Source organism: Vicia villosa, linkage group LG6, assembly GCF_029867415.1.
Source record: "Vicia villosa cultivar HV-30 ecotype Madison, WI linkage group LG6, Vvil1.0, whole genome shotgun sequence".
Lineage (NCBI taxonomy): Eukaryota > Viridiplantae > Streptophyta > Magnoliopsida > Fabales > Fabaceae > Vicia > Vicia villosa.
In genome coordinates, this window is record NC_081185.1 from 142,911,669 (window position 1) to 142,932,283 (window position 20,615).

Here is a 20,615-nt window from a genome sequence, read left to right on the forward strand (position 1 = left end):
TGCAATTTGCATAGAAGCCTGTTCAGGTACTCCATCATAATAACAAAGAGCAAGGGGGAGAGAGGATCCCCCTGCCTTATCCGTCTCTTGGCTTGCATCACTTTAGTATAGATCCCATTTACATTAAACCTGTAGGAAACAGTCCTAACAGTTAACATGATCCATTGAATAAATTTTTGTGGCAGACCAATCTCCTTCATAATAACTTCTAATGCCCCCCAATCCACCATATCATAAGCTTTTTGTAGATCAAGTTGCATCATACATCTAGGTGTACCTTCCTTCCTAGAGTAACCCCTTATAAGCTCATAAGTGAGTAGAATATGGTTATGAATTTGCTGATTAGGGATAAAAGCTGCCTGGCTCTGGCTAATCACACTACCAATAACTGTGGCCAATCTTCTAGTTAGGATCCTTGAAATAATCTTATAAAGAGTACTACAACCAGCTATGGGTCTATAATCTTTTATAGTTATGGCTTCTTCACTTTTGGGGATTAATGTAACTATTGTGCAATTTGCTGCTTTATATATCCTCCCATTATCAAAGAAATCCCTGATAGCCCTCAACACATCATATTTAACAATTTTCCAGCTAGCCTTGAAAAACTTTGCACCAAATCCATCTATCCTAGGGGATTTTAAGTCTCCTATGCCCTTTAGAGCTGTATCAATCTCCTTCTCACTAACAGGGAGAATAAGACCTTCTCTTTGCTTAAATCTCAATTGGGGATCAGCTCTCATAGCTGTAATATCCACATGAGTGATGTTAGTAGCAGCAGTGCCCGTCAAATTCTCATAAAACTCCACCACAGTCTGCTCTATAGCTGCTTGTGAGGTGATCTCAGTCCCATCATCTTTATGCAAAATATGTATGCCTTTATTTGATATAATTATTTTTAATAAAAAAAATATTTTATTACATTTTTTAATATAAAAATATTTTTTCTTATACTTTATCCATATATTTGTAAATATTTTATAATTTTTATCATCTTTTAGATTCAAATTAGTTCTAATATATAAAATTTAAGTTCTCTTTTTTAAAATATCGTAATTCTATAAATTTCAAATTCTTATATATTTTATTGTTATTCTTTTGAAATCAATATAGGTAAAAATTACTCTTATTTCAAATTTCGTCGTTTCCAGATCAACCGAGGAAAGATATGGTATTTTTAAAAATAAAACATCAGTGTGATGCGCATTCACAATCGTGTGATGCGCATTCACAACCGCGTGACCACACAATGAAGAACCAAATGTACTCACTACAAACTATGGAAGCGATGAGATTCAAGGTTCAAAGACGCACTTTCATGTCTTTAGAAGCAAATGCTACATGCTTGCTGTAACACCCCAATTCCACCCGATAAATTATACGACAATCAGAGTATAAAAATTTCAAAACATTCACATGGGATATCACATTTCGACTTTAAATCATAACGACACATTCAATAGATACATAAAACTTTTTAAAATGACGAACTCAAAGTAAATCATTTAGTCTTTAAAATTACGCCGCTATAATAAATCGTCTCGCAGCGGAATCATTACTTTAAAATTCAAACCAAAACATAACATCTTTCTCCATAATTAAACTAACTTCAAAACAATCACAAATCTTCAAAGAAACCACAAAAGTGCGTCAACGGAAACAAATTAAATAAACAAAGAAATCATTCAATATCAAACAATATAAATAAAGTGATGATAAATAGTATATTGAGCTTAACGGTCATAAAATTCATCACTTGCGGTATAATTGTTACCATCCAATTCACTTCACAATTTCACATTCACAGTTACATAATCGTATAATCACACAAAATGAAATGAGACTCGACAAGATGCAAATGCATGTGGTACCCAGGGCTTCAGCCCCCATCGTCAATTGCCAATTATTAGAGGCATTCAAACAGGCACAAGCCTTCGTCACTGTTTCGCCAAATCCAGGTCGTCACCAAAAATGAAATTCATGCAACACAATGAAATGCATCACTACAACAAAAGTCACAATACATCATCACGAGGCATACGCCTAAACCGTCAGAAATTTATCAATAATCATTGATAATATACCTTCACTGTAAATACCTGCACTTCAAAATATTTATAATATTTATCGCTTCACAACATCACAAATACACCGTAAGTAAATAACAGTTTGCGGTTTATTCTCCGAACGATCCTAATTATGGTTATGTCTGCCGTATATTATTTCTGTCACTTAAAATAATTCACTATAATTTTCTCATACTCGCTACTAATTCTAGTACAAAGTTATTTGTCATGTTTTATATCTGCTATTGAAGCCATGTCACTGATATAATAATACTTTGCTATTGCTACATTTCTGTTTTCAGTTTTACTACTTGCATCTGCTATACCATAATACACTAATACATGCTATTGGAATTAATTAGACTAACTGCTAGTGTACTCAGGCTTGTCAATTGAATCAAGGCTACTAATCCTTTCACTACATAATTTAATTCGTGGCTGGTTCATATTAATTCCATTCATTCATCCATTCTGACTAATTAGATTTTAATGTACTAATATTATAATATTATGCTAAGCTTCCATTATCAGGATCCTAAACAAGAAAATTAATGAAATTTTCCTAAGTGGCCCCCGCCCCCTATGAAGGGCACCCGCCCCTTAAGAAATGGGGCCCCCGTCCCCACATAAAACTTCCTCCTTTGGCTATAGGGCGCCCGCCCCTTAAGGGTTTGGCCCCCGCCCCATACTACTTCTTCTTCTTCTTCTTCTTCTTCTTCTTCTTCTTCTTCTTCTTCTTCTTCTTCTTCTTCTTCTTCTCCTCCCTATATTTTCCTATACTCTGTTTCTGTTCATATTCGATTCAATTGTTTTTGCCAGATTCAGTTCATAATTACAGAAACACCACCAACACAGAAAACCCTACATATGATCCTTCATTCATCGTTTAATATATCAGCTGAAATTCAATCAATCAAAGTCATAGACCAACACAGTTAAACATAATAGCACAATACACATCCAGTTTTCCAGAAATTCAATCACAGCAACACACACAATTACACATACGCAGAGATAACATATAACCCGAAATTCCACATACAATTCATCATATCCCTATTTATAGAGCATGAACCCCACCCTTACCTTTGGATCGAAGGTTGCTCTAAATTTTTCCCGATCAACTTTTCCAACCGGTGCTCCTAATGACTTTTTTTCTGCTTCTCTACCAAAACTTCCTTTGCTATCTCTATGCCGTGCTTATGTTTTCTATTAGCAACCCTAACCCTCTCTTACTGATATCTCCTAATCGTTCAAATTTTCAATTGGGCTACAATTCCCTTGTACAACACCCCTTAAGCTAGCCCACTTAATTATACACCTCCTAATATAAATCCCCACACCATTATACTAATATATTTTAATTAATAATTATCCCTCAATTTTTCTAACACTCACGTTAATCGTAATTTTAATACTAAAAACGTTAAATAATATTTTTAAAACTCGGCCCACTATCCCGTTACGATACCGACTCGACCGACTCAAAACGCACTATAATTCGATAAATATTTTAAATAAATCAATTAAGTTAATAATCGCATTTCCGGGCGTTACAATTCCATTACAAAATCTACATTGTATAGTAGTGTGAACTAGTGTCAAATAAATTAGTAGAATATAGGAGGGGGTATTGGAGTTCCAAAAAGGATTAGATGTCTTGTCTGTATTTTACAACATGGTAGAAATCTAACTAATAATAGATGGCATCTCAATCACCTAAGAGACCCCTTCTATACTGATTGTGAGAATCCATTAAGATTGTATTTCATGTTATGCGAGACTCTGGCATAGGGAAAATTGTTTTAACATCTTTGATGAAATCGAGTTACTGAACAATTCTTTTGCAGCTAATTTGCAAAATTTGGTAATTTGTATTTGTAGTACATGTTAGGGGTACAAAGTGAATTCAAATTGGTCATAAATTTTGGCAATAACATGCCACAAGATATGGTTTTGGAGGAATAAAATTGTTAATGCTGAAGATTTTGTGTAACGATGGTACTTGAACAATGATGGTATTTGTAGTGTTGACGCGCAGAGGAGTTGTTGATGGTTTGCTTTTTGTTTTTTCTAGCGGTTTTAAGAAAATTGAACTCTATACTCTTTCGATGAAACTGGTGAATGCAGTAACTACATCTACATAAGGGATTCTTGTTTGTGGGTCGTTTCATAGTATAAAGTCATATTGTTGGTATTTGATTAGAAGGTTCAAATTAATAATATTTTTTGGAAAACTAATAAATGTGTAGATACGTTGGAAAATATTGGAATTGGAAATAATTTTGTATTAAGTATTTACGATTTGTGTCCTACTCGTTACAATATTTATTACGTAAAGAAATTTAATCATTGATTTTAATCATTTCAATCCAATATTGTTATTGCGTTTATTCAATATAAGAGACACGTATTTTAATTAAACTATTATAATACTATAACACCTTGATAACAAAACCTATATCCCCAACTACTTTTACAAAACCGAGCCTATAGCAACTTCATAAGACCTTCTTGTCATCTAAGGAATTTACCATGAATTAAGAGTAGCTACTGGACAGTTGAATGTTGTACAGAAATTTGTTTTTCTCAGCTCGAAACCTGAGTTATTCATCGTCACAACAAAATATTCCCAAATCATCACATTGGAATGCATATACAATTATACATTATATCTATCCTTCTATTACCTTTTCTTTTGGATCTGAGCCAACATAAGCACAAAACTTCTATTTCCATAAAGGAACTGTTGGAAACCTAATATCTGTGGACCAAAAGAAGTAAAAAGAATCAAAAGAAAGAACAAAACCAAACCAAAGAAAGGGAAAATCAAAAGGCGCTTTACCCAAAGAAGGTCTTCCGTTTTAAGATGATTATATGATTTTGACACAATTGAAAAAAAGATGGCAAACTGACATGTGCTTTGTGAAAGCCAAGGTTAGTTAATCTATTGCAATTTTTCTTCATAATCAAATAATATCTAGCAGGTTAAGATCCTACTTTGCTATTTATATTATGTTAATGCATATGAGGTATTCGTTGGGTATTTCTCTATAAGGATTTGTATTTTCTTTTTTGCATTTAATTCACTTAAATCTTGATTTTTATTTTTTCTTCTTCCTCTCTACCTCGAACATCTCTAAAAAAAAAGCACTCAATTTGGTCTAATATTATGTTTATGGATAAATTTGTTTCTCTTTTCACTTCCACATGACGACAAATTAAATTAAAGTTTGTGATACCTGTGGCAATATGGGGAAGAAATACTTACTGGCTTGTTGTAAAAAGTGCACCGAAGGTGCAAAACACACGTAAATATTTAAATATTGCATCTTCTACAATTTACTTGCTAAAAAGTCTTTTTATTTTTATGTTATGATTTACATAGAAGTAAAGCTATACCTGTGGCAATATGTTCTATTTCTCATTCATCAATCAGGTATTGTATGCGTATTAGGCCGGGAAAGTTTCCGATAAATGGACATGTGAAAAGTGTATGCTAAACGAATAAACTTCCTCATTATTGTAACATAAGGTTGAAAAATTGTCTATCGGAAACTTAACGTCCTTTCATTCTTCTGACAGTTTTTTCAACCTTATCTTGCATTAATGAGAAAGTTTGTTCCCTCGGCATACACTCTTCACATGTCCAATTATCAGAAACTTTTACGGCTTAACACTCATATAATTCTTGGTTGATGAATGAGAAATAGAACATACCAACTTTACTTCCATGTAAATCAAAACATAAAAATAAAAAACTTTCTAGACATGCCAATTACAAATAAATTGTAGAAGATGCAAAAAATTATATATTTATATGAGTTGTGCACCTTCGATGCATTTTTTTACAACGAGCAAGCAAGTCTTCCTTCCCCATATCGCCACAGGTATCACAAACTTTAATATGTTGTCATGTGGAAGTGAAAGGGAAATAAATTTATCTATAAACATATAATGTTAAACCAAATTGAGTGTATTTTCTTTTAGAGATGCTAGAGGTAGAGAGTAAGAAAAAATAAATAAAAATCAAGTGCTAATATTTAAGTGAATTACATAGCAAAAAGAAAATATAAATCATGATAGAGAAAGACCCAATATGTATTAACGGAACATAAATAGCAAATAGGATCTTCACCTGCTAAATTTTATTTGATTTTAAATAAAAATTGCAACAAAACAACTAACCCTAACCCTGGCTATCACAGAGCACAGGTCAGTTTACCTACTTGTTTCTTCTGCAAGATATGTCCTTGGACTTGTACTGCCTCGGTATATATAGGAACAGGTTCTTACTTTATCTTTTTGTTTTGTTTCTCTTACAATTATTTTTCTTAGACTAAATAGGGAAAATAGTATTTTATTCAATAAATTTTCCTATAATAGAATCTTAAATTTGAAAAATAATATGAATGTATTTATAAAATTTTAAAAAACAAATTTTTATATATATATATATATATATATATATATATATATATATATATATATATATATATATATATATATATATATATATATATATATATATATATATATATATATTTTTTTAAATATCTTTATGCTTATTCTATATCAATCAATTAATGAAATCAGATCTCATTTTGACTAAATATGTTCATTCTAACTTTTTGTTTTTGTTTCTTTTACAATTATTTTTTTAGACTAAATAGGGAAAATAGTATTTTAATTAATAAATGTTCCAATAATAAAATTCTAAATTTGAAAATTAATATAAATGTATTTGTGATATTTTAAAAAACAAACTATATATATTATTAAATATCTTTATGTTTATTCTATATCAATTAATCAAATAGAATCCGATCTCATTTTGACTTTCTTTATGACATTTGATATGTCAAGGATTTAATATTTGAATAATTAATTCATGTACAATTATTATATTTGATAAATTTATTTATTAAATGATGTAAATTTTATTTATAAATTACTCTTTAACCAATTATTATAAATTATCACATTAAAAGGAAACTCATTTAATTATCACATTTCTTCATACGTCGTGTACTAAAGCAAGGAATAAATTTGATATGTTAAGATTTATTATTTTATAAAACACTCATTTAAAGGAAATTTTATTACCCACGATTTTCCTGCGGAACTTACCTGTGGAGTTTTCTTCCGAAAATATTACCCACGAAGTTTTTAGCTGGGGACAAGAAACCGCAGGAAAATCCGCAGGAAATATGTTTCCTGCGGAAATTTAGCTAATTTCCGCAGGTAAATCCGCAGGAAAATAGAGTATTTTTAGTAGTGTTTGTCATCTATATTATGCTGCTTTCTGATTAAAAAAATAATTATAATTTCTGCAATTGTTTGTCATCTAGTATTGCCTCTTTTCTTTTGTGTGTTTTCATTGCTATTCATGCTTAAATTTCAGCTTGCTATTAAAACTGCTCATAATAAAAGCTGACAAAGTTAAATGTTAGTATTACTTTACAAAGATGACTTTTGCAATTTCAACTTTTGCTTAAATATCATACAAGAGTAAGTGTGACTTAATTATCGATAATTATCTCTATATTATGCTGGGTTACAAAGTAATTTTCTGTGGAGCGGGAATGTGAACAAAAGGAGCATTGATTGGGTGAAATGGGAGATAGGTTGCAAACCCAAAGAAAAAGGTGGATTGGGAATTAGGGACATTCGAGAAGTGAACAAAGCGCTTCTTCTCAAGTGGAAATGGAGGATTTTAACGGAGAAAGATGCTATTTGGAGTAGATTTATTGAATTGAGATACTCTAATCCAAAGCTCAAGGTTCAAGCTACGGGAGACGTCAATAACAATCCTGCTGATTCTATATGGTGGCGAGATGTGATTAATATCGATATCAACACAGTTTTCGTTGAGGAAGGTTTCTCCGGGTGCATAAAGTGTCATTACAGAAACGGTAAAAATATTCTGTTTTGGCATAGTATAAGGGTGGGAGATCAATCTCCGCGTCAAAAATTCCCAGATTTGTACTATCTATCCAACAAAAAATTGTGTTCAATTGAAGACTCCCTAATCTGGCAGGAAGGAACAATTAGATGGGATCTTTCTTTTCTGACTGCATACAACAACAATGCAACGGCTATTTCTGCTTCAAATGGTACAGCCTCGGTTCTGCACTCTTTTGAAACGCAGCGGCAGGCCCTAATTTCCTTGCTTCCAGTGTTCAACACCATTAGTAATGAGGATGATGGCTTTCAGTGGTGTCTCAATTCCAGCGGTGAGCTTTCGGTAGCTAGTGTTACAAAATTAGAAGCAGACTTCAAAGAGAACGCGTGATCACAACAAACGGTTAATCTTTTGAAAGTGATGTGGAAGATGAAGATTCCTCTTAGAATAAAAGTCTTTTCTTGGAGGTATTTTATTGACAGATTACCGGTGAAAGATCTTTTGCTTATAAGGAATGTTCCAGATATAAATTCTGTTGATTTCTTGTTATGTTTGAACCATCCGGAAAACTCCTAGCATTTATTCCTAGAATGTTCTGTTTCTAAAGATATTTGGAGAAGTATTCATTCTTGGTTAGGGGAGGACATACCATTACCCGTTGACGATTTTCTGTCTTTTGGAATTATTCAAGGCAAGGTGAAGAATGCTAATCACTTGATCAAGATCAATATCATTTGGATAGCAATCATATGGAGTATTTGACTAATGAGGAATAACATTCTTTTCGAGAACAAGTCCTATAACTATGATGTGGTGTTTTCTAATGTAATTATATTTTCTTGGAGATGGATGACCTTAAGTTACCCATACTCTCATGATAGCTTTTACGATTGGTACAAGTTACCGCAAGCGTGTTTCAACTCTAAGGAGTAGTGTGTTGTAAGAGTTGCACCCCTAATGCGATTTCTTAATCCATTTGTCTATTGAAAAAAAAACTTTTCCTTAAATAAAATAAATTAGAACATAAATATAAATTGGGAAAACCTCAACTTTAAAGCAATTAAAAATATTTACAGCACCCTCACACAAATGATAGCCACTCTCACACAAAGAGAAAATTTGTTTTGTTTTGAGGAGAATAAGTTATTCTAGAACAAAGTTGAATTGAAAAGCAACTTATAATATTTACAATATGCATGCAAAATGAATTACATGAATAATCTAAGATAATGAGGTTAGGGAAACTTTAACCCACGCAAGCAATTGTTTATAAGAAAATATTTAGATAAGGACAGCATTTTATATTCAAAAATATAATTTAATTAAAAAAATTTAATAAATAATTGTTTTTATATCTAAAAAAAATAAAATTATCCTTGTAATGTTAGCGAATTTTGATTTATCCCCTCATAATAAAAGCAGTCATAAAATTATTAAAACAAAAGTTAAATTTTTTATTTAAATTTTTTTAATTTATTTTTAAAATAAAATTAACATGAATTTTAAAAATAAAAAAAAAATCACGTGGAGATGTCACGTAAGCCAAATTGAAGATTTAATGACACTTTGTCAATTGAGGGGCCAAATACATAGAATCTTAACATTACTAGGGAGAATTTGATTTTTTTTACACGGACAAAAATCAAAACTTGTTAACATTATAGAGAAATTTTGTATATTTAACCCAAAAAATAATTATAGGATATAATAATATCATAAACTATTAAACTAATATAAAACATCAATAAATATTTATTGCTCTATATAACTAATAAAAAATATAGAGTAGAAAAATAAAAAATTAAAAAGTTAGTAAAAATAATGTGACTTTTACTTAAAAATAATATTCACTTAAAATAATATAAAAAATTAATTTCATATACTTTTGGTAACCTAAACTTTTTTTTAATTAATCAAATTTATACTAAAACTAATGTGAAAATATAATTTTATTTTTATTTAGTAACATAATTCTTTATAGCGCAATTCTTTTTTTTAATAATAAATTTGATGAGAATGTATTATAGAGAAAAGCTGTAATTATAAAATATTTAACTCTCTTATGTTTGATCAAATTAAACATCAAAGAATTTTATAGTGCAATTGATAAAATACAATCTTAACAGTGTTAAAAGGTTACTAGTCTGATTCTTAAAATTTAATAGAATTTCATTTTTGTAATGACAATATTGTTTAGATACTATAAATAATTATCATAATTGTAAATATTAATAAAATTGAATTTTAAAATGGAGCACCAAAACTTAATAAAAATATTAAAATTAAAATTATAATTAATCTAAAAAAAGGATAAAATGATCAATCTGCCAAATCAAAAAAACCATCAATTTATTGCTGATCACTAAATAAGCGTAATTATATTGATTTTTGTCGGATTAATTATAACTATGGTCGGATAATCTTATCGAACCACTCTACCTTTTAGTTTAAGCTGCAACAGTTATCAGTGTTAATGCAAATTTATGTAACCGATCTTTAGTGGCGCCGTCCCAATAGAGTAAGCCACATAATAAACTTTGCGCCAGGTCTAGATTGATTATTGTAAAATAACTTCCTCCATTCCACCAGATTCTTGTTTCCTCTAAGATCCCTATAGACCGCAACAGTATTGCAATTTCTAGTCTGCATGGCAGTTGCCCAAGCATTGGTCTGCTTGATTTTGTCCCTACTTTTTATGATACTTGAAAAAATTCACGAACAATTATGCTACTGCCAATCCATTGCACATTTCTTTTTCATCTAATATGTACAATGGAGGTGTTGAAAAACAAATTCAATAGTTGAATCCTTACAATGAGGGTGTTGAATAGGGTGTTTAATTGGTGTTGAAAGTTTTCAACATGTTGAATGTGGAAAGAATGGGGTCCACAAAATACTTTGTAAAATTTTATTGGTTGTTTTGAATTTTTAAAGTGTGTTGTGAATGGTGGTGGAATAAGATGTTGAATTTTATTAAACAAAATCATTGTAGTTAGTATAAATTGAATGTGTGTTGAATTATTAGATGGAAGAAAGAGAAGATGATGTATAGTATAAAAAATGAAAAAGAAGAGTGTTGAATAATAAAACCATTGGACATAGCCTAATAAGTATTGCACATCTTTTTTGATAACTTTTCATTTTTTTTCTTTATGATATTTTTTATTTTCATTATTTTTACTTAAGGAAAGTCTTTTCATTTTTTTCTTTATGATATTTTTTATTTTCATTATTTTAACTTATGGAAAGTCTTTTCATTTTGTTTTTGAAAGAGAGAAATATAGGATCTTCATCTATATATATATATATATATATATATATATATATATATATATATATATATATATATATATATATATATATATATATATATATATATATATATATATATATATTCTTTCAATTTCTACCTTATGCTTATTTCTTTCTTTTTATTTTTAAAACTATTTTTAAATGGAAACTAATCTTCATTATTTATAAAAAATTAAAAAATAAATTAATTTTAAATTAATTATTATTTATTTAAATATTAATTTAATGCTTGTTTTTAAAAAGATTTTACTTAAGATTTCCTCTATCTAGTCGTAGTTAAAAAAGCTAGCAATTACGTAATGTATCGGTATATTCATAAAAGGCCTGCACAGGTGACATGGGGTCACACAATCACCCCTTATTTAGATACTTTGCATAATTCTTAGATGTGTCATCCTTTATTTGGATACCTCGCATTCATTTTAGATAAGTCGTGTGATCTAAAAATTGGTGAATGACAACTCCTCATTCTATAACGGAACGTAAGAAGTTATGGTAGAGGTAGCCTACGCTCTTAAGACTGTTCATTCCCTAAATGTTTTTATTTCCATGGGAGCTTTGGATCCATGCCAAATGTGACTATAAATACCCCAATGTCATGGTCGAGAATAACAACCTAACTCGAATACAAAAGTACGCATATACCGAGCTTCTAACCACCACGCGAGTTAGTATTTAACCTCACAATAAAGTGTAAAGTCTCATATAACCCTTTATGACTAGCGGTTCGTTTGAACAAGGACGGTACAGAAAAAAAAAGGTGTTGTAGGGTATGACAGCCTGCTTGGGGGTACAAATGGAGACTAATTATATGGTTTTCTAAGGAATGGTATTTGCAATGTTGACGCATAGAGGAGTTGTTGGTGGTTTGCGTTTGGTTTTTTTGAGCGATTTTAAGAAAATTGAATTCTATTAATTCAATGAAAGTGGTGAATGCACTAACTACATCTACCAAAGTGATTATAGCTTGTGAGTCGTTTCATAATATAAAGTCATTCTTGGCGCTTGATTGGAAGGTTCAAATTAAAAATATTTTTGTTTTTTTGTGAAACTAATAAATGTGAGGAATCGTTAGAAAATATTAGAGTTGCAAATAATTTTGTATTGAGTAATTACGATTTGTTTTGTTTCCTACTCGTTACAATATTTATTAGGTAAAGAAATTTAATCTTTGATTTTAATCATTTCAATCCAAAATATTCATGTGCTTGTTATTTCGTTTATTCTATATAAAAAGACACATATTTTAATCTGATATAATACTCTAACATCTCGAGAACAAAACCTATATCCTCAACTACTTTAACAAAATTGAGCTTGTAGCAACTTCATAAGACCTTCTTGTCGTCCAAGAAATTTACCATGATTCATGACGCTTTACCCAAAGGTGATCTTCCGTTATAAGATGAGGATCTCCAATGACCTACTGTCACAAAACCAGCATAAACAGATAGAAGAAGAAGAAGAAGCTCAGAGACCATAATGCTAACACTAATCTAACATTTAATCATAATTCATTGCTTGTATTTATTAAAAAGGATTGGCTCTTAAATAGCCGAGTACAAAGCATATTCCTTGGGATCAATAAAAGGATAAGACTGACATTTGTCAGTACTATGACAACTATGATTTATTCTAGATTATTCTATTACATTAGCAAGCAGTAGTGATACTTCATTTACGGATTATAAGAGATGTATCATAGTCCTTCAAGTATTTGGGTTGAATTCTGTTTCTTTTGGGCCTTACTGATGGAATGGTGTTGTCATACTCATGGCTCATATCCACCTCAGCTTCTTCCGTGACACCTACTTGATAAACTGACATGTGCTTTATAAAAGCCAAGGTTAGTTGTTTCGTTGCAATTTTTCTTCATAATAAAAAAATTAGGCAGGTGAGGAACCTATTTTGTTATATATGTTCTGTTAATGCATATGAGATATTCGTTGGGTCTTCGTTTATAAGGATTTGTATTTTCTTTTTTTTCTTCATTTAATTCACTTAAATATTAGCACTTTCTATATTTTATTCTTTCAATCCTCCTCGAACATCCCTAAAAGAGAATGACATTCAATTTGGTCTAAGATTATGTTTATGGATATATTTATTTATCTTTTCACTTCTACATGACTACAAATTAAAGTTTGTGATACCTGTGGCAATGTGGGGAAGGAAGACTTACTTACTTGTTGTAAAAAGTGCACCGAAGGTGAACAAACAAACGTAAATGTTTTAATCTTTTGCATCTTCTACAATTTACTTGTAATTTGTACACATGCAGATTTCAAATAAATTTTAAAAGATGCAAAAGATTTACGTTTAGTGTGCATTTTCGGTGTACTTATTACAACAAGTAAGGAAGTCTTCCTTCCTCACATTGCTACGGGTATCACAAACTTTAATCTATTGCATGTGGAAGTGAAAAGAGAAATAAATTTATCCATAAACATAATGTTAGAACAAATTCAATGCCTTTTGTTTTAGGAAAGCTAAAGGTAGAGAGGAAGAAGAAAAAATAAAAATTATGAGCTAATATTTAAGTGAATTACATGGAAAAAACAAATATAAATCCTGATACAGATCAAAGACGCAACAAATACCTCATATGCATCAACAGAACATATATTGTAAAATACAATCTTCACCTGCTAGAATTTTTTGGATTATAAAGAAAAATTGCAACAAAACAACGTAACTAACCCTGGCTATGACAAAACACAGGTCAGTTTACCTACTTGTTTCTTCTGCAAGATATGTCCTTGGACTTGTACTGCACCGATTTATATAGGAACACGTTCTTACCTAATATTTTTGGTTTGTTTCTTTTACAATTATTATTTTTAGATAAATAGGGAAAATAGTATTTTTAAGCAATAAATTTTCCTATAATAGAATCTTAAATTTGAAAATTAATATGAATGCATTTATGAGATTTTAAAAAACAAATATATATATATATATATATATATATATATATATATATATATATATATATATATATATATATATATATATATATATATATATATATATATATATATATATATATATATATATATATATATATATATATATATATATATATATATATATATATATATATATATATATCGATTAATGAAATCAGATCTCATTTTGACTAAATATCTTTATTCTAATCTTTTTGTTTTTCTTTTACAATTATTTTTTAGACTAAATAGGGAAATTACTATTTTAATCAATAAATTTTCCAATTATAGAATCTTAAATTTGAAAATTAATATGAATGTATTTATGAGACTTTTGAAAAACAAATTCATATATATTATTAAATATTTTTATGTTTATTCTATATCAATCAATTAATGGAATTGGATCTCATTGTTTACTTTTTTTTTTATGAAATTTAAATATCTTATAGATTTAATATTTGAGTTATTAATTCATGTGCAATTGTTATATCAGATAAATTTATTTGTAGAATGATGTAAATTTTATGGGTCTGGCACTAACTAGTATCCTCGGGTAATGGTTAAGCTAGGGGTGTTCGCGGTGCGGTTTGGACGGTTTTGACGGAAAAAATCATCCGAACCGCAAGAGAAAAAATAGTGTGGTTTGGTTTGATTCGGTTAACTTTTAAAAAAAATCGGAACCAAACCAAACTAATGCGGTTTGGTTCGGTTCGGTTGATTCGGTTTTTTACAAATATTTTATTGAGCCATACATACATATATAGATGACAACATAATTTTGTATTTAGACATTCATACAATATCAAATAACAACAAAACTCGTCATATTTTGACAACAATTTTCCATTTAATATATAAAAATTAAATTAGACAAGAGTGAAATATTAAACATAAAATAATAGCATAAAATAATATAAAAATTATTATAATGAAACAGAAAATAGAAGAGACGAAAGATTAGTGAAGGTGAAAAAGAAAAAAAAAGTGTTGAGATATTAGAGAAGAAGACGTGCAATAAAAACGAAACTGAAATACAGAAAATTTACATAAAAATGAGAAGGTGAAAAATAAAGAATATAAGAGGGTAGAGATTATAGAAGAAGAGGGAAGATGTATGTGGCAAAGAAGGTGCGGTAATGTTATTAGAGATTTGAGAAGATCGGGACTGAAATTATATGTGTAAGGATGAGAAAATTGTTCGTAATCATAAGGCTAATGTATAATAGGTTTAAGTTTGGGTTGGATGTGAGTTAAGTAAAATTTAGATTGTAACATAATGCGGTTTGATTCGGTTTGGTTCGATTTACAAAATACAAATCGCAAACCGAACCGTGCGGTTTTGTTAAAAAATGACCCAAACTAATCCGAACCAAATGCGATTTTTTGCGGTTTCGGTTTGGTTTGGTTTGGTTTGCGGTTTTCTATTGGGTTGGGTTGGTTTTGAACACCCCTATGTTAAGCATTCCAAAAAAAGAAAATATTTTATAGAAAATTTAATATATTAATTTTTGAGACATTAAATACGCAGATTATCGAGATAAATTTACTATTTTTGAATGCTTAACCATTGGCCTGAGTGCACTAGTTAACATTTCCTAAATTTATTTATAAATTTCTCTTTAACCAATGTTTTAAAACACGAATAAGTTATTGACGCGGTTAACCTATTGAATTTTTAAGTGATTGATCCGACTAGTGGATCACTGGTCGGGATGCATGACTTCTAATTTAAAAAATATATACTTATCAAATAAAATTATTTACATAAATTTTATTACTATAAAATCAACAAATGAAAATTCTTTGAAAAAAGTTTAAAAAATAATTATAAGATATAATAATATCATAAACTATTATACCAATATAGAACAACACGAAATATTATGCTCTATATAACAAATAAGAAAATATAGCGTAGAAAAATAAAAATTTAAAAATAAAAAAGTTAGTAAAAATAATGTGACTGTTACTTAAAATAATAATCACCTAAAATATTAATTTCATCTACTTTTGGTAACATCAACTTTTTTTTAATTAATGAACTTTATACTAAAGTAATTTGAAAATATAATTTTATTTTTCTTTAGTAACATAATTTTTTTTCAAAACTTTTCTTAATTTACAATATTATTATAAATCATAATTAATTTTTAGTTTATTTAATTTATTATATTATGAGATATGATTATTAATAATAAATTTAATGAGAATGCATTATAGAAAAATATTGTAATTATAAAATATATAACTCTCTTCTCTTTGACCAAATTAAACATCAAAGATTTTTATGGTAAAATTGATAAAAATACAATCATATAAGTTTTGAAATTATTAAAATTTTAATAGAATTTCATTGTTGTAATGTTAATATTATCATAATTGTAAATATTAATAAAATTGGATTTTAAAATGGAACCACAAAAAATTTAATAAAAAAAATTGTAGGATCAAATATATATATATATATATATATATATATATATATATATATATATATATATATATATATATATATATGTGGTTAATAGCTCTTCACCCCCTGTCATATGAGGTCCTTACGAAAAACCCCTTGAAAGAAAAGTTACATAGATGACCTTATAATTTTGCAAAAGTCACTATTAAAACCTTTCCCGTGCCAACTCATCCAAAATGCTGTTGTGTCATTGTTTTTCTGTTTTTTCCATTTTCTTTAAATGCCACATGGATGTATTCATTTATGATATGAAAATTTTACCCTCACTCTGTTTTCTAACTCTACTCTTAAAAACTCAGACATCTTGGTGGAATCCCTAAATTTCTCTCTCCTTCTATCGTATTCTCTCGTCTCCCCCCATCGCTATTTCTAATCCTTCTTCCTTGTTCGTTTTCCTTGCCCGTCTTCCTTGCTCGCCATACCTTGTTTGTCTTCTTTGCTTGTGACTTTCAGTAAAGTTCCATGAAAAAGTCAGGTTGTTCACAGTTAAGCATCTGCAGTACAGATTCAAACGGAAGAAGAATAAGGTTGAAGGCTTAAGGAAGAAGATGAATTTCCTGATAGTTGTAATTATTTGTAGCTGGTTGTTCTTTATGTTAGGGTTCATGTAACAGATAATAAGTTTAGGTTATGTTTCTAGTTAATAGGTTTAAGTTATGTTTCTAGTTAATGGAAGATAATTTGTTGGTTTAAGTTATGTTTTGAATTAATGGAAGATAATTTCTAATGTATCTGTGTTATGTTAATGAAAGATGTTTTACCATGTTTTGAACTAATAGAATATGAGGCATAATGTATTTCTATAGTATCAATTAAAGATGTGTGACAATGTTTTGAAATAATGGCATATGAGGCATAATGTAATACGTGATGTTTGCCAAGTTTTGAAGTAAACATTATGTACATATTATGTGCAATATATCTGTTATATATTTGTGTCATACCAGACAAGTAAAGGAAGATGATACATAATCACAAGTCATACAAAATTACTTCAATAGGGCACAGTATGTGCATAATAGGTTTGGTACAAAAGGGCACATTATGTGCATAACAAGTTTGGTTCAAAACGACACATAATGTGCATAACAGGTTTGGTACAAAACATGACATGGTAACCAAACATACTTGTTACAAAACAACATAGTTCCTAACCAACTCATATTAAACATAACTGACACATTGTGAATAGCAAACTACTGAGTCATTCTCCTATGAATATCTTCCCATTCTCTTGGCATGTTCACAATAGCTCCTTCTTCTTTATCAATAAGCAAAGGTGTATCTGAATTTGAACCAATCCCATCCCATTTTTTAGCCAAAAAAACAACTTTCAACTTATCACTGCTCCTTTTAGGTACTTGATAAACATCCTTCTTTTTCTTGTCAACAGCTTCACAAAACCTCTTTTTCTTCTTCTGACTTGGCTCAGGTTGTGTATCTACCGCACTTGGTGCAGCCACGTGAGTAGTAACATTTCCAGCTTGTGCATTAACTCCAACACTTGGTGCAGTCACAGGAGTGGGGTTGCAAACTTGAGATTCTTGAGCTTCATATGTTGTTATCATCTCATCAAGTAGATCATCCAGCTCAACATCCACACCATCCATCTTAGACATCCATTTTGCATTGGCATACTTGTTATTTAATACCCTTGCACATGTATGTGACCCCACCCTCCCATTTTGCTACACAAAGCTAAAAAACTGCATTTACCCTTACACTCTACCCTAACCCTATAACTCTCATTCTTGACAAATGTTATCTCTCTTCCATTTAATACTGACCAATCTCTAATGGCATCTCTAAACTCAGACAAGGAATAAAATTTCATACCTAGTTTGAATTGAATGTCTTTGTTGAGCTGCTCACCTCTAAACTTCTCATACTTGGTCTTGGCCTTTTTTCCATCACTGTCACTTTCATCAGGGTCAGAGCTATCCAATTCTTCACTATCATAATCCAGCTCTTTACTTCCCACATTATTCCTCCTTGAACTACTCCGCATAACACTTTTAGGAACCAATACATTTACCTTGGGTGACTTCTCCATGTCTTTCATCTTTTTAGGATCTTTGGATGTCATTCTCTTGTATCTATAAGACATCCCATTAACCTGAACCCTGTTACCTGATTCTGGTCTATCTACTTCAACTTGAACAAACTCTTCATCATCATTTTCAAATGTTCTTTCTTCTTCACTATCATTGAAACTTATGCTTTCATCATGATCAGAGCTCTCACCATCACTGCACTCACTAAACTGGTTAACACCGGGCTTCGACACTTTGTTATTCATATATGTAACACCATGCTCAACCCATAGATGCCCATCTGCATTACCACTTATGCAGTGATTAACAAGCTCTCCAGCTTGGACATCATCAATGACTTGAGTAAACTCTTCATCCTTTCCTGGAATCTTTCTCCAAATCCTGAACCCTTCATACCCCAAATCTTTCACCAAGCTCACTGTCTCAAAGTAACTCCACATATCATAGTCTTGCCCTTCCACGGTTGTTTCACTCCCTCCCCAGTAAAACACATGTTTATCGTGCACAAAATTTCCCCCATGGTGGAAGATAACACAAAATAATTCTATTTTATGCAAAGACACAATAAAGTTTAACCCATGAATGAATAATCGCAACAAGAAAAAGTCATGGTGGAACCATGTACATTCTACAGATTTCAAGAGAATGGACCACTAAAGTTACTGAACAATGTACCTTTTTGTCTTTGTCGCTCCAACAATTTTTGTCACTCCAACAAGATTTATCGCCCTAGCAGAAGAGAGTTAAAGAATCAAACATGCATTATCTAGAAACTGGGTTAGGGAGATGTTTAGGGTTAGGTGAGTGAACAACAATAAAGATAAAGAGAGGAAAGTGAATGGTTTTTTTAAGAATATGGTTGAACATACGTGAGAGCGAAAATATCCTTTCATAAATATTTTATCACATGTGGCATTTAAAGAAATTGGAAAAAACAGAAAAACAATGGCACATCACCATTTTAGATGAGTTGGCATGAGAAAGGTTTTAATAGTGACTTTTTCAAAATTGTAGGGTCATCCATGTGACTTTTTTTTTACTGGAGGATTTTTCGTAAAGGCCCCATATGACAGGGGGTACATTATGAGATTTGATTATTAGTAATAAATTTAAGGGTTTAATATACTATGCCCCCCTGCCATTAGGGCGAGATTCGGTTTTGCCCCCCTGAAGTTTTTTTTTTTAAACGCCTCTTATAAAACCAAAACATCAATTTTACCACACCCTATTACCACATATGCTGACTGTGTAATTAACTGAGGCACATGTGGTATTTTTTTTGTGCTGTCTGGATAATAATTAGACACACACCACATCAATTTTAATTCATTTATTTCATTTTCTTTTTGATTTTTCTGGTAACTTTCTCTTTCTCCTTTCTTTTCTCTCTCTCCCTCTCTCGTCTTTCTCCAACAACAGCAGCATTCATAACAACAATAAAACCTAGAAATTGCAACATTAATCAAACCCAATGAACCCTAAATTCCCAGACAGTGGTGCAATGCCGAGTGACATGTTGGGTTGATGGTGATGAAAGACGGACAGTGGTGCAATGTGATTGGACAGTGGTGCAATTGTCATGAATATTTTGTACGGATATCCATATAATATGAATACAATTATCATCCCACATGTTAGTATTGAGTTTTGGCTATTTCTTTATAGCTTTCCACGAATTTAGGTTTCCTCTAACGAGTGCTTGCTCTAGCTTTACCACAATGTACTTGAGACCAAATTAAGAGAATAATAGAATGCCTCAAGAAAAATTACTCTAAACTTACATGCAAATCTTGAGTGAGATAATAGCGCTTTTAAATTTTGAATTGAAAACTCAGAATACATATGAACCTTAAC

At 30.3% G+C, this 20,615-nt stretch overlaps 1 long non-coding RNA gene across 1 annotated transcript; it reads right to left on the minus strand.

Annotated features, from left to right (window-relative positions):
* Positions 1-1,669: 1,669 nt before the first annotated feature.
* Positions 1,670-3,388, minus strand: LOC131612615 (uncharacterized). The gene is made up of 2 exons (XR_009287439.1): positions 3,153-3,388; positions 1,670-2,003 (listed from the first exon to the last, which is right to left on the minus strand). It is a non-coding gene; the product is annotated as an uncharacterized LOC131612615 (long non-coding RNA).
* Positions 3,389-20,615: the final 17,227 nt, after the last annotated feature.